The sequence below is a fragment of the Takifugu flavidus genome, chromosome 21, assembly GCF_003711565.1.
Source record: "Takifugu flavidus isolate HTHZ2018 chromosome 21, ASM371156v2, whole genome shotgun sequence".
Lineage (NCBI taxonomy): Eukaryota > Metazoa > Chordata > Actinopteri > Tetraodontiformes > Tetraodontidae > Takifugu > Takifugu flavidus.
Window position 1 is genome coordinate 4,914,371 of NC_079540.1, and position 14,718 is coordinate 4,929,088.

Consider the following 14,718-nt stretch of genomic DNA (forward strand, 5'->3'; position numbering starts at 1 on the left):
TTCCTGTCTCCCGATATCGTGTCAAATCTACCTTTTTCCGTCCGTTTTTACGGTAAATTTATCAAGAATCTGCTATTTTGCCCTCACTTTCTCCCCTCCTGCTGTTCAGCCAAGGGGGTCTATCAGAGAGGGAGCGATCAGAGTGGAAACGACCCATCATGCAGCCCTTCAGCAGCTCTGGATGGCTGCTGCTGCGGCTTTTCTTTGCCTCGGCCTCTGGTCGTGTTTCTTTCTGACAGGTGCCCGCCTGATTGATACCGTACGGCTCCTTTGCATTTGGCCTGAAAAGCTCTGACCTTTAGGACGGGGGGAATCTCTGAGGGTGCCCCGGGCCCTGGCAATCAGAACTCAGGAGCAGTTGGGTTTACGTTGTGTGATTTATGTCATGATACATTTCCTTTATTCAGGTCTGGTGGTCAGAGAAGGAGAGAGGTGGGAAATAAATTCTGGTCCACTTTCCGATTGTTTCCACTGGAGGGACTGCCGGGATTTTAAACAGTAAAGGAATGATCTGTCATGACAGAAAGGAAGAAAGCAAGGAAGAGGGGAAGAAAGGTCTATTTCCTTGTCTTTGTCCACCCACCAGTGTGATGGAATTCCATTGGGAGGAAGCTGTCATCTCATCCTACCCCTCTTTCACCTCTTCCCCGCTAGTTCCTTTCCAGATTTACACCCTATCGAGGTGGGGCTTTATCTCGTCTTTTTGTGGGAGGGGAAGGTAAATCTATAAAGGCTCCGTCTGTTCCCCAGCCGATCGATTGATGTTGGAGTGTTTAACCCAGAAAAAGAGCTGCGTAAACGGCCCAGGTTAGATCTGAGGGGAAGCGAGCGGAACAAAACAGGAAAGCTGCAGGGAACGCAGCGGCGCGGAGGTGCTGGTTCCTCAGCCAGGGTCTTCGGGTTCTGCTCCAACAGTGTCACTGGAGCATCTTTCAGATCGGGTCGTCATGGCAACGCAGTTAGTAGAATTTAAAATAAGTATACAGGGTGTAGTCTTGCAGCCACCGGAAGGTTGAACTGAAGCTAACACACACTCAGAAATACAGACAGCAGAATGTTGTTGGACACAACTTCTGATCCTGTTTTAACCTAAACTGGCCACTATGAGGGAGAAATATCTTTCCATGTGAGCCGCGCACGTTATGGTGACCTTATCTCGCTTTATCCGAACCAAAGGTTCCTTCTGGAGGATGACACCAGGGAGTTTGTTCATTTGTTAAACACACGGGAGCGTCTGTACATTCAACTATAAGATCCACACTGTGGCCTGGATTTTTGAGCCATTTCAATAAAATCCCATTTGAGGTTCCCTTTCAGCTTCACTGTTCTCTGGTTTAACCTCAAGCACCGTTGAGCTGTTTCCCCCCCTTTGAGCGGGTTCCCGAGGGTCACGTCAACACGCGGGCGCAGGTGCTGAGATACATACTCCAGCATATACAGTTAAATATCCAGCACACGCATTAGTCTTTCAGATAGGACTGCGTTTAAATGCCGGGTGGAAGGACCTTTCTCCACGATCCTGCAATCAAACACAACAGCCGGCCCAGTGACTTCTAGAAAGCATAATTAATGTAATACAGCGGCCAACGCTGTCTCGTCTTATAAACAAGAGGAGCGAAGGCTTTTATATATCTGGTGTGTCAGAAAAATGACAGTTTTATCTGTGCAGAGACAGAGGACGCGGCCGCGGCCTCGTCCTCTGTCTCTGCATTCCATCGGCAATAAAAAAACCAATCGCGTTTCAGGCTTCTGCCACTTCATCTGCATCCAAACTGAGCAGATCCTTCATTCCCAATTTGCCAGAGCATCAGGACGGACGTCCCTGCCTGCCTGCCTGAAATCACTTGTTTGACCTCACGAAGGCGTCCTCGTCAGGTGTGCCCGGACGAGACGCTCCTGACTGTTTTCATCTTTAATCTGGCGTCTGCCGAGCAACAGCCTGCGGTCCCCAAAAGGTCAGGAAAGAGGATGACTCAATCGAGTGGTAAGAGTCCCGACAGGAGGATGGAGAAGGAAAAAAATCTATTTTCCATTCAAACGAAAGCGTTGACATCCAAACGCACCCGACCCTGCTGCCTTCAACAGTAGCTGAAAAGTCAGTCGCTTTCTGTCTTTGTCACCACACACGCGCACGTGCACGCTCATTTTTATGTGTGAGGGGGTAAAAGAGAACGCTTGAGCCCCCACCAAATCCCTAAAAGCTGTCATTGACTTCAAACGCGGCGGATTCTTCACAGCGGAGTGCTCCTGCGGAGCGTCAGCGCTGTCTGTCTGTACTTTTCTATAGGATCCTTTTGATATGGCCTCTGCACTCCAGACCCGGTGCGCTACAAGGTAAACACGAGCCTCCTCTTCCTCGTCTGAAACTGAGAATGCTGGGACTTTGTACACAAAGACCCTTACAGAGATTTAGAGCGGGAGCCAGAACAATTACAGTAGCGCCCGCCCAACAACTTCCAGACCCCCTTAAGATGTAACAAAGGCACATATTCAAGTGTACAGGATGATAAACATTCATCGGGCAAAGCAGTGCTGTATATACAGGACGTATCAATCTACAGAACGATCATTTACCAATTTAAACAGTGCATTAATTTTCATGCAGCATGTGTAATTTATGAGTGTTGCGGGGTTGCGCGGATCTATCAGTGTCAGAGTGACATGTGTGGGGCGATAATCTATTCCGTGACCCAAATTTATGTGCTGAAAGGCTACAAAACTGCACTCCAGCCCTCCCATTCGATTTCACAGCTCATCACAGTCACTGCGACATGCTGCATGCGCGCGTGGGGAGGGGGGGGCATGATAAAAGGAATGAGTTATCCATCTTATCCAGAGGAGATGTTTTGAAAGGAACTTTGTTATTAATAAATGCATGAGCGCCAACAGAAAAGGAACATTCTGCGGCTTTGCAAAAATAAAAAAAAGCAGGGGAAGGGGGGGGGGAATGCTGCTTGTTAGCATTCTCTCATTCTCCCAGATGCTAGGAGCTACGTCCTCGATGAGAAGCATATTATCTCTGGTCAGCTTTCCTATCTATTATTCACAGCTCTGTGAGAAACACTGGTGGCGAGATCAACAGCAGTCACTTACGATACGTCCCGGAGCAGCGCCGCCCCATTCGTGCGCAAAGGAAACCTTAATAAGCGCCGCCAGAGATAGCAGAGAGGGTGCAAAGTTGGCAAAAGCTGGTGGAGGAGCGGGGCTTTGATTTCTCAGGGCTGGTTCGGATTCAACGCTCGCTAGATTAAGGAGAACACAATCGTGTGGGGTTTGATGTATTATTCAAGAGCAGGTAATGTATAGCCGTTGCATTTTGGAGAGGTTCAATAAAAGCCGGTCTTGTTTGTCCTTTGGGGGGAGTTTCGTCAGGGTCTTTTATTTAGTTTAATCTACAGCTGACAACAAACTACCGCTGCTGCTTTATTGCTTTACTGAACCCCCGCAACCTGCGGGACACGTATCGCCATACGCACACGGTGGGGGCCACAGACTGAGGAGTCCTCCCGCAAATGTTAATAAATTCAAAGGGAAATTGCTTTGTCTTTATCTGTAATATGACAAAACATCAGGACTTTGATCCCCGGCACATGTTATGAGCGCGCAAACACACAAATGCCATTTCAAATGCTAATTCCCCATTGTGAGCGGCCTTATTAAATAATGCGTGGATGCAATATGTGTTGTCCACGCGGACAATGAAACGTGGGACTCGGTGTGGACAAACTCATCTTTCCGTGGCGCCGCGCGTTCTGTCACGAGCAACTGGCCCCCTTCTCAAGATGTAATCACTTTTTGTGTAAATAAAGGATGCGCCGGCGCCACCTCCTCGCCGCGCAGATAAAAACGCCAATAAAATCAGCGGCGGAGGGGGGGAAAGGGAAAAATAATAGAACTGTTGCTTTGTCCCTGCTTTCACTCGTTTCCTTTATCCAGCTGCAATTCTAAATCTGGTTCTATGGAAACACATTTGGCTTTGAGTGGTGTCCTGGCAGAGAGAATATTTAAGCAGCCAAATAGCCGTGCTTTTTAGGTACTCGGCTGCTGTCTGTTGCTATGCAACTGCATCCTCCAAATTGTCAGGTTCAGGGCCATATCCCCCTCCCTTTCTCTGCCCCCCCTCCTTAAAAGAAAAAAAACTGCACATGGAGGAATACTTTGTACATGAACTGAAACGTGCGCGGTGCGGCACCGCCCTCAGGATCCTCATTTAAATAAATCCCAATGTTTCAATATTTGAGCTCTATTTTTTTTTTGCAACTCCCTCACACCTTTATTCAGAGTTTATTCACCCCCCCCCCCATTTTCTGCTGCATTCTTTTCATCAAAAATGACTCGCTGGGCTTTGTTTGTCTACGCGCACACACACACACACACACACACACACCACACACACTCACACACACACACACACACACACACACACCATGCACATACTGTATGTCTGTGAGGCAGACTGTCTCTATAATTGGGTTATTCTTCTCTTCACCGGTCTGATGCACTGAGACACTTGTGCACCCATGGACACACACACACACACACACACACACACACACACACACACACAGACACACACACACACACACACACATGCGTGCGTTTGATGTGTGAAGACATTTTGGTCCAGATTGTTGCTGAGGTAGTGGAAGCGCACCCATGCGTGCGTGGCGCCAGAGCGCGCGCGTTTGGCGGCACCAAAACCAAAAGCCCGACACCTATAGAGGTTCTGTGCTCGACGGCCGGCCTGTTGCACCATCTTCACCGGTCCCACGGCAGATGAGCCCGAACGTGCAACAGCAATATCGTGAGCGTGATCAGTAAACGAGCTCGCGTGGATGCGTATGAACAGACGCACATCCAGCGATGATAAAAGGGCACATTTTCACAAAGTATCGTGAAGAAGGCAACTCACCCGTGACACCCCCCCCCCCCCCCTCCATCTACATCTCCCCAGCCACGTCTGCATGTCGCTCTCCCAAAAACCTGGATCTCAGTGAGGTGACCCTGCTTTAATGTGGGCTGAAAAGGTCGCCCCGGTCCTGTCCAGTGATTCAGAAAGGCCCTCCCAGGCCTCTATGCATGGCTGCGCTTCAGTGTAATACCTCCAGACACCAGGGACATTCACTGTTTACACCACTGACACCCCTCTCCTTCACACACACACACACACAAATACAACAAAAACACAAAATCAAAGGCAATAGCACGGCTGAGTGGGTGTCAGGCCCCGCCGCTCGGGGAGCTGGACCTGTTTGAAATCAACCTGACACAGTAAACGGCACCATGTGATGGACCTTCCTTTACCCTCCTGTTTTGCGGTTAATGAAGGAAAACACAGGAGGGAAAATAGGGCGACTGCGACGGAGCCAGGATGCTATTTTGTGCTGCCAACAAAGTGAAAAGATAAAGAAAGGGGGGGGCATTTGATGTAACGCAGGGCAACATATGGAGAGAGGTAAATCCAGCCCATTAGACCTGCGTGATGTCGTAACAACAAAAGCAGATTCGGCTTAAAAGTCCACATCAGCGCGACACGTATCTTCTGATTTTAGTGACGGATGCGTGCTGCGGCTAGCATACAGTTAGCTGAGCCTGGATTTACTGTCGCTGGTGCATCGCTGACTATCGTTCCACGCATTCCATCTTTTAAACCCTGCTTTTTAGCGCTGGTTTAGCGATTCCTGTGTTTCTGTAGCCGTGCCACAAAGCCCCCACGGCGTGCCCAGTGTCCTGCAGTTTGACACTGGCTGGTGGGAGTGTTAGTATGTATTAGCCGGCAGACGGGCTTCGGTTCTCCCCCGGTGCACGCTGTAATGATGAACCATGTTCCTGTTTATCAGACAGGACGCATTCATCTCTGCTTTTGTCTCAATCACCCATTCCTCTTCCTCTTGTCTTTATCTTTCTTCCTCTCGCCGCCTTTCTTCCACCGCCACGCCACACGCGCGCGCCGCCTTTTCTTGTGGAGCGTCCCGGCGGCGCGGCTCGCCCCGCAGGAGCGTCTCAGTCTTTACCTTCAAACACATTCATCACGCAGCGCGTGTGTGTGCGCACGCAGCCGTCAGACGCTTCTGTGGTTGCTTGACAGCTTTGCGCAGCGCTCAGGGAAAAGCTAGGATGGCACTAACAACACAGTGCGCTGCGTTAATTAGCGGCCCCTCTTGATGCAGCGTGCCAGTTTCTAAGTCACAAAGTCTTTACGGTTGTGCATCACAGATGGTTGACGTGTGGTAGTAAATGCAGAGGAGATAACACCGATAGCTTCGCCGGATCAGGGACGACGCGTTGCTGAAACCTTTCCTTCACGTCAGCAGGGAGTAATAGACTCAGCTAACCGAAAAAGTTGCTCACTGTGAACCGTGTTTTCCGTCATTTATGGTTCTGGATGAACCGCTGGAGGTCAGAGATGACTCAAAACTACTCTTCTGGAGAGTTTTATCAAATGGTTTGTAGTATCTGGTGAGACGCAGCTCAGTGATTGGATCGGATTTCCCTTTTTTTTCACAAATAATACACCTGCCGTTATTGGTGCAGCGGTAGCAACTTTACCCATCTTGCATGGGAGAGTGTGTAGCAAAGGGAGGCGTGTGCATTGTACTGACATGTAAAGACCAGATATGCAGGTTTCTCTGCTATATTCTATCCTGCAGTTAAACTGCCGCCTGCCCGTCGATTCCACTGCTTTCCTTCAGCTCGGGTATTCTCAATTGTGCGAGCCAGCTTTATAAAATTACACTTCACAATGCAGCGCGTCAAGTCGTCCGACAAAGGCTGTAATTTTGCCGAATTCTCGACTTGCATCTTGTCACATTGTGATGATTCAGTTAGCGTCCAGCTGCATCAGTATTAGGAAATAACACGTTGGTTTGGAGGCGAGGCATCTGCATCCTTAATGTCTTTATCACAGCACTGAGACTCGTATCATGTTATCTCAGAGCAGCACAGAACAACGGCGGTATTTAGATGCTAGGACTGTGCTTTCGTTAGTGTCGTAATGAACTTAATATGCATGTAATAATGCACTTGTAAGCTTGCCAATCAGCTAATATATTTACAACATTTTGAGTTTCTACTTTCACAGATTTGCATTTCCATGAAGCCGGTGTGTCAGTTGATTGCACATTCCTCTCACGTAACGTGGTAAAACCGGCTGCCCTTGCAGACGTAAACCCCCACGCAGACGTTTTCTCACCCTTTACCCTCTTGACCTCATGAGCAAACTACTCTGCTGGTTTACCGCCGTTCCCCCACTCCGAGCGACGGGTAAACACCCTGGCTTTGAGTGATTATCCACGGAATTTCCTGACAAGCTTCCCCAGGCTAAGCTCGAGACGAGCCATAGAGCTGCTGAGACCAATAGCCTATACCTTCCACATTATACACACACACACACACACACACACCCTCAGGGCCTCCACTGCTACCCACCAGCTCTGCTTATACAAGCCAGGAAGTGGCTCCTGCGAGTTGCAGCGCATATATCAGCAGTCTGCAGCAGCAAAACAGGCATTTGTAGACGGTGGGGAATACGGAGACAGACCATAATGACAGGAGAGCTAAATTAGCATCATACTGGGACAGATGGTAGATGTAGCTGCGGATTCAAGCATATGGACGTGCAAACTTGGAGCGATCGGCCATCAATTCAAACACAACCTGCGTGGCTCTTCCTGCTCGTCCACAAGGGCCCACACACACATATGCATAAACACACACACACACACACTCAGCCGCCGTCTGTCACGTCAGATACGAGCGCCGGAGGGCCAGAGGAACGCTGGGTGGACAGATGATGCAATAATGTCATATTATGGATTAGAGTAATAAATGTGGGCTTCATAGGTTGATATCTCCGTCTCTACAGTGTAAAACACGCGGGCTGCAGCGTTGGGAGCTGGATGAGTGGAATTACACACGATACATACGTGACAGTAATCTGGAACAAATCGGCAAAAAACGAAACGGGAGAAGTGTGATTCGCCTTTGATGTGCAGCGAGTCCATTTGGATTTTTGTCATATTTGAGATCTCTCCTTTCCCCCTCTTTCCGCTCTCCTCTCTTTTAGGAACGGGTAATTGAGGGGAAGTGATGGTAATCTACGCGCGTCTACTTGATTGACTCAGTTACATTCACCCTAAACCCAGTTCCATACACACACACACATATATACACACACACCATTAAACACACAGGACCTATATGTGTCAGAACGATTGAGCGTTCCCTCGGTGCCTTCAACATACAGACAGGAAAAAAAGGCCGAAGTGGTATCTGAAGCGAGGCGGTCGTCGCGGGGGGTGCGATGCGTTTGGCGTCTATACATACAGCAGCTAAATGGCAGGGATGCGGTGGATTGGCGGCACGTTTGCGGCGGCTCCGGCGAAGATGCCTGGGCTGCTGCTGAGGAGTTGGAGACGACTCTGTAGCCTCAGGCAGAGAAGCCGGGGTGGCACTCGGCGCCTCGTGGCCCTCGCCGTCACATCTTCCACTCCCACACGGCTGCAGATCTTAAATCTGACGTTTCTCACAACACTTCAGGTATCGGAATACGTCAGGATCTCCACTAACAGCCATGACGCGCTCGAGACAAGAGGTGGGTGTTGGCTGATTGATGAAAGAATGGGAGCAGGGGATGTAGGGGAGGATAAACCCAGGGAAACTGGCTTTACTTAGATTTTTATTTACAGGGGAAGATTTCCTCATACTTTAAGTCCTGTCATAAAACCCCCTGACCTAAATTCAAACAATACATCAAAGCAAAGTGATGTCAGGAACATCAACCGGCACGCTGGATGAAAATAAGCAGGTATCATTTTGCAGCCTGTTAAGCTACTTGCACGTTAAACAACAACTGTGCAGCAGCATCGCTGCGCAGGGGCTTATTAATTTAGCCGTTTCTCTGAGTACACGCACAAACTTTGTGAAAAACAAATAAGTTCTGTGCTTCTGTGATGCAGTTTGCTTTCAAAGCAAGCTGGAGGAACTTCCTAAAAGCAGGATGAAAGGCAATATTCCACAGATAAAGAGTAGAACAAATGCAGCTGCCGAAGGTCAAAGGGGTCATCTATAAAAAGTAACAAATAACAAGGGGAGGCCCTTGTAGCTTACGTTAAATGTGTTCCATTTGGATCTCAATCTCATGCGAGCGGCGCCGCAGCACCATCCCATACATATGCAATACTGTAGGTATTAAAGTTTAATAAGCGCGCATCATCGGTTTGCAGTGCTTTGAGAGATCAAACGGACCAACAGGAACACGCAGGTGCACAAATTTGGCAGGCCTCTTCCACCATGTGGGGGGAAAATGAATAAAGAGATTGAGGAATCAAAGCATAAATGAAGGCCGGCACTCCTTTCTCTCACAATCCATTTCCCCATTACGGAGGGGGGCAAGAACACCCAATGATCTCCCTCCATCTTTTCCCTGGCTCGCAATGGAAGTCGACACCGGCAACAATACTCATTTAGCTCCCGTCTCTCTTGCACAAACAGAGATGCCCGGCCCACCACGACCTCCCACACAGAACTCACGGAGGGGAATGAAAGATAACTGGTTTGAGCCCAGTGGACAGTTTCCAATTTCGTTTCAAACCAAATTAGATATCATACACACATCAAGCTTGTTTGTGAAAGCGAGTCCTTAGAAAAGTGTTGGAAATGGAGAGAAAGTGCTGGAAAATGTGTCGGCGGGAGGCAGCGGAGCCGCGGTCTGGCAGCTCTCGCCCTGACAGATTATGGCCTGACATTTGGAGCCACAGCCAGTGAAATGTCAGATGGGTTATGACAGGAATGGTGATAGGCAGATTATGACTGACCTCTGACCTGGAAGCTCCCGAAAGGTCACGGCTCACTCAACCGTGTGTGAGCCGGCGTGCTGTCAGAGCAGCAGAAGGTAAAGAAGAACGCAGGGCGAGGTTGGACGATGCTCCGCTGGTCGTTTAAAGACGTTAACGCTCGATTTTGGTCGCCATCTTCGGCAATTTAACAGCTTTATCAGTTATGGGTCAAAGATTAAACGTTCTCCCTAATGTGCTCCAAGGTTAAAGATAAAAACACCGCCAACATCATTCAAGCCCTGCGAGTTGTGTTTGTGACAGAGTGGGACCGGAACCGTTTCCCTGCTATTGTAATATTTCATTGGTTTCAGTAAAATACTTGTCAGAACGGCCACAAAGCAGCAGCCAAGGCGGCTCCAGCATCCACAGGAAGGCCTTCATATATGGTGGATTGATTGCTGCTTAAATAACATGGAAGCATTATGGGCCCTACAAACAACCCAGGGAACCTTTAACCACTTTAGGTTCAGCAAGGTTCAATTTACAAGCCTTCTCTCCCTCAGCGCCACGATACTAACCAGATTAGCCTCCGCCATTACGTCAGCCCCAACAATCAATACCACCATTAGTGCTAATCACTCTTTAATTAATGATATATTCAAGGTCCTCCTGTTTTCTTCGGGCGTTCTCGTTCCCGCGTGTGTTCAGGAGAGTTTGCGCGATATCCGCCCACAGCGAGCAACTCCGAAAACGCTCGACGCCCTCCTGATTGCGCAACAGTACAGCGCGCTCTATCGGATTACGCTTTAAAGAGATCTGAGGTGATACCTGTTTCACCCGGGGCGATCCCTCGCCTTCATCTATAAAGCAAATTAACAAAACCCACAGTACTCTAACATCCGGCTAAAAGATCCCCTTTCTGGCGCTGCTGGATTGGTCGTAACGAGACGCCGAAATTAAAAAAAGAAAGAATCAAACCAAAAGCTCGACGAGAAGAAAAGGAGCATGTTCTGGTATCTCTTGTTGCTCATACAGCACGGCATTAGAGATGTCTTTTATACACTATAAATGATCCTTAGTTCAGACTGAGGAGGGAGAAACCATCCGCCTGTGGGCACGGAGACGGCGAGCTTTGATTATTGATTCACTGCCTTTCTTCTACACATAAGGTACCATTTCAACCTGAAAGAACTCGCGAGCTGGAGAGGAGAAGAGAGAGAATGGAAGAAAAGGGGTTGAGTCCTTCGAGGGAAACGCACGTCGGGGGATTTAAACCCAAGCTGGGGAGAAATCTAACAGTTTGGTGGAGAACAGGATGAAAACGATGCGGAAAGACAACAGGCCATGTGATGCTTTAGAGGTAATAAAGGAGCAGGGGCGCTCAAATCGCTTATTTAAAGGTGCCAACGGTGGTTCTGGTAAAAGCGCATGAATAATATCGGCCCGTTGTGTGAGAGAGGCGCGTCTATTTGTAATTTGTTATGTCTTTGAGGAGGTTGTAATGATGGCCGCGCTGGTGCATTTACATAATATGTTTTGCCAGAAGATGATAAAATGAGCTGTTTTGATAGGCTAAAAATATCCGGGATGTTGCAACGTAACGGCAACACTCGCCGCTTTTCAATCCCGGTTTAAGCCTTCCCATGAGCGCAGGCCTGGGATCAGTTCCCCTCTGAAAATAAACATCCCAATCCTTTAGAGGAGCTGGAATTGTTTTTTTAAATATATATCTATACATATAATATATATAACTGACCAGATATCAGTGCCCAAGTGTGTTTTGCTTTGAATGGTTTGTTGTGAAAGCAGTCAGGGAGGAGATTTGAGCTCTTATTCCCTTCACTTCAGTGACCAAGAAGGAGGAAATTAAAATAGGTTCTCCTTCAAGAAAGGTGGGTTTTCATCTCCCTGAAAAACACCGAATGTAGTGTAAGCTGAACAATGAGCCGTCTCCTTATGAGGCTTTAACAGCAGCACAAAGGCTCCATAAAAGAAGTCCAAATTAGATTTGCTCAGGCAGATATATCGTGTGCTCTTATGGCCATCTTGCTTGTGTTTATTTCCTCTGCTGATGGTTCTATTTACTGCGGCTCAATGTCACTGTCCTTTGCTCTGTGTGTGTGTGTGTGTGTGTGTGTGTGTGTGTGTGTGTGTGTTGAACTGGTCGTCCACTTGTTTCTTTTTTCTGTTTCACACTCTCAAGATAGTTGCAGAGTGGTGAGCAAAACTGTGTTGCTGAGCAGAACTGTGTGTGTGTGTGTGTGTGTGTGTGTGTGTGTGTGTGGTGAGGGGGGTAAAAAAAAACGTATTAGTATGTCTGAGCCTGCATCTCCAAATCTTGTTACTCTGAACTGATGCAACAGGAATGCAATACAGACGACCCTCTCTCTCCCTCCCTCTCTCTCTCTCCCTCCCTCTCTCTCCCTCTCTCTCTCTCCTCCCTCTCTCTCCCTCTCTCTCTCTCTCTCTCCTCTCTCTCTCTGTCCAGAGCTGCTGTCCTTTAGCTCTCTCGCCCACTTTCTCTCTACCGGTGCGTCTATTGCAGCTCTGCACCCCTCTGGAGATCTTTAATCATTCTGTCTGTTTTTTATTTATTCCTTTCTTATTCCCTGTCTTCATGGGCTCGAGATCAATAACATTTAATTTACCGGCAAATGTATCATTTTCATATGTATAAAGGAGTCCAGGAGGATGTTTCTGATGTGTCGTCCCAGCTGTGTTCTTATATCCATTACAATAAAATGTATTCAATGCAAAAAAAAGAGAAAAGTTCAAGCGTAGGTGTTTGTTTTATGTGCATGAATATGAGGCGAGGTAAGTAAACATCACCTTGATGAGTAATAGGTTACAGTTCTGCAATAGTTTTTGCTATATATACAGTATAAATGTATTTATTATACTGAACTAAAGAGTGTCGGACAGGCAACCATGTTAAATTGAACAGAATACGAATGATGTCTGGGGGGGGAGGGTTGTTTTTGTCATTGTCGTCAGCTTGTTGTTGGACAACTGGGAAGGGGGCGGGGCTTGTGCCTGTTGCCTGGTTGCCGTTTGCGTTGCATCAGTGGAAATTTGCTCTGAAACTTTCTCATTGATTTTGCTTGTTTCCCCTTCTTCGTCTCCCAGCCTTATATGTTGCCGGGGCGCCGAGGAGACGGTTTGATCCCACACATGTTCCAAACCCGGAGCGTCCGGGTGATTACGTTGTGCTTACCAGTTGACGACGCGCACGACTCCAGTCATCCGGATGAAAAGAGCTCCACGCGCATGTTGGTTGTTATCTCCAGGCCAAATGTCAAGTCAGAACGGTGTCAAAGTCATACTGGTGACATATCCATATTCCTAGAGGGACAAGCAGTCACTGCGAATCCCCCCGTGCCCCGATGGACCCTCTCTTTGTCTGGACAGTCTCCCGTCCTCAGGGATGTTTCAAATACTTTGTATTCCCAACATGGATTGCCTCCATTCCTTTAGAGGACAATCCCCCTGTGGGGGAGCGTCTGCCCGACCCACATCCTCCTGTCACCGCGCCGAGGATGCCGCTTCTGTCCCCGGGGATCCCGACTGGAGCCGGATAAGTGAGGGAAACGTGCCACCCCTTTCCTCCATTGTAATTCATGGGCTGCGTTGGCACCGGCGACGCCTATATCATTTTTATCGACACATATCTAATATCTGTCCACTCTGGAATGTTTCCATTGTTAAAGCCTGGCATTTCTTTGTGATGAACTACTTCATCATGTTGGTGAAGGCTGTGATTAAATGTGTGCCGTTTTATGACAACGCTGTAATGGAGGGAGGGCGCAATAAAAGTTGCCTGGGGCTCCTTTTTCATCTGGCGAATGCAGAAACGGATAAATAAGAGGTGGCTTGCTGGAAATATAGCGGGTTTCTTCTTACAACTCCCCCGGCACGCCGGCAGCGTCGCGGCTCTCAGATTTAAAAACAGAGCAGGCGCTCATCAATTGTGCGCCTCGTCCTGGGATTTGGCGAAATAACCCAACGCCAGAGGTCATAAATCTGGCTGAAATTGGCCTTATATGCAGCCAAATAAAGCATTCCAGTGCCAACGCCTCCGCGTCAGACAGAAGGCAGGGATGCGGACAAACGTGTAACATAATTTGGGGTTTGCATTATACATGCGATGTGAGCCGGGAATCTCGTCACCGAGGAGCACTTCGCATACAGTGACACACACCAGCAGTAAATATAAAATCAGACGCATCCAGGCTCCGAGAATCCAAACACCAGCAAGGAGGTAAATCATTTACCTAACATTGCCCTTGAGAGAGTGTAAAATAATTTGGATGAGGGCAGAACAAAACCCAGCATCCAATTTCAAAAGAGAGCTCGACTCCCGTCACTGTCACACCCGGAATCACAGAGACCGGGACTATTTTCGGCTTGTTATTGATTTAACGCGGCCTCGCTACGCAGCAACATCAGATCCACTCCGGGGAAAGTGGAGTCGAGGCGGCGGGTGTGGATGAGCACTGAAGAATGACATTTTCTCCAATTGGGGAAAACATTATTATACTGAGTCAAGAATTTCCTCATTACGGGAAGATTTTCCGCTTCGGTCTTGCTCAGCCTTGCATGTACACATCTCCACCCCTCCTTTTGACTTGCCTGTGTGTGTGTGTGTGTGTGTGTGTGTGTGTGTGTGTGTGTGTGTGTGTGTGTGTTGTGTGTGTGTGTGTGTGTGTGGAGGTACAGGCTGCCTGTCTTCAATTATTCACCTATGACGACTTTTCAACTCGAACCCCCCCCCATGTCGTGCTCTACTCCGCTCATCTCAGCTCAACTTTTTCCTCTCCACTTTATTCCTCCTTTCTCTTTTCCGCCTCTTTTCACCCTCGTCTTCCTTTCATGCCTCCAACCTTTCATCCCCTCCTGCGCCCCCTCCCCGCCCCTCCTCGCCCCTTGCCATCCATCCCAATCT

General features: G+C 48.4%; 1 long non-coding RNA gene across 1 annotated transcript; it reads left to right on the top strand.

Annotated features, from left to right (window-relative positions):
- The first annotated feature begins 8,964 nt into the window (after window positions 1-8,964).
- On the top strand, window positions 8,965-13,610 carry LOC130518766 (uncharacterized). The gene is made up of 2 exons (XR_008948140.1): window positions 8,965-11,136; window positions 12,903-13,610. It is a non-coding gene; the product is annotated as an uncharacterized LOC130518766 (long non-coding RNA).
- The last annotated feature ends 1,108 nt before the right edge of the window (window positions 13,611-14,718 follow it).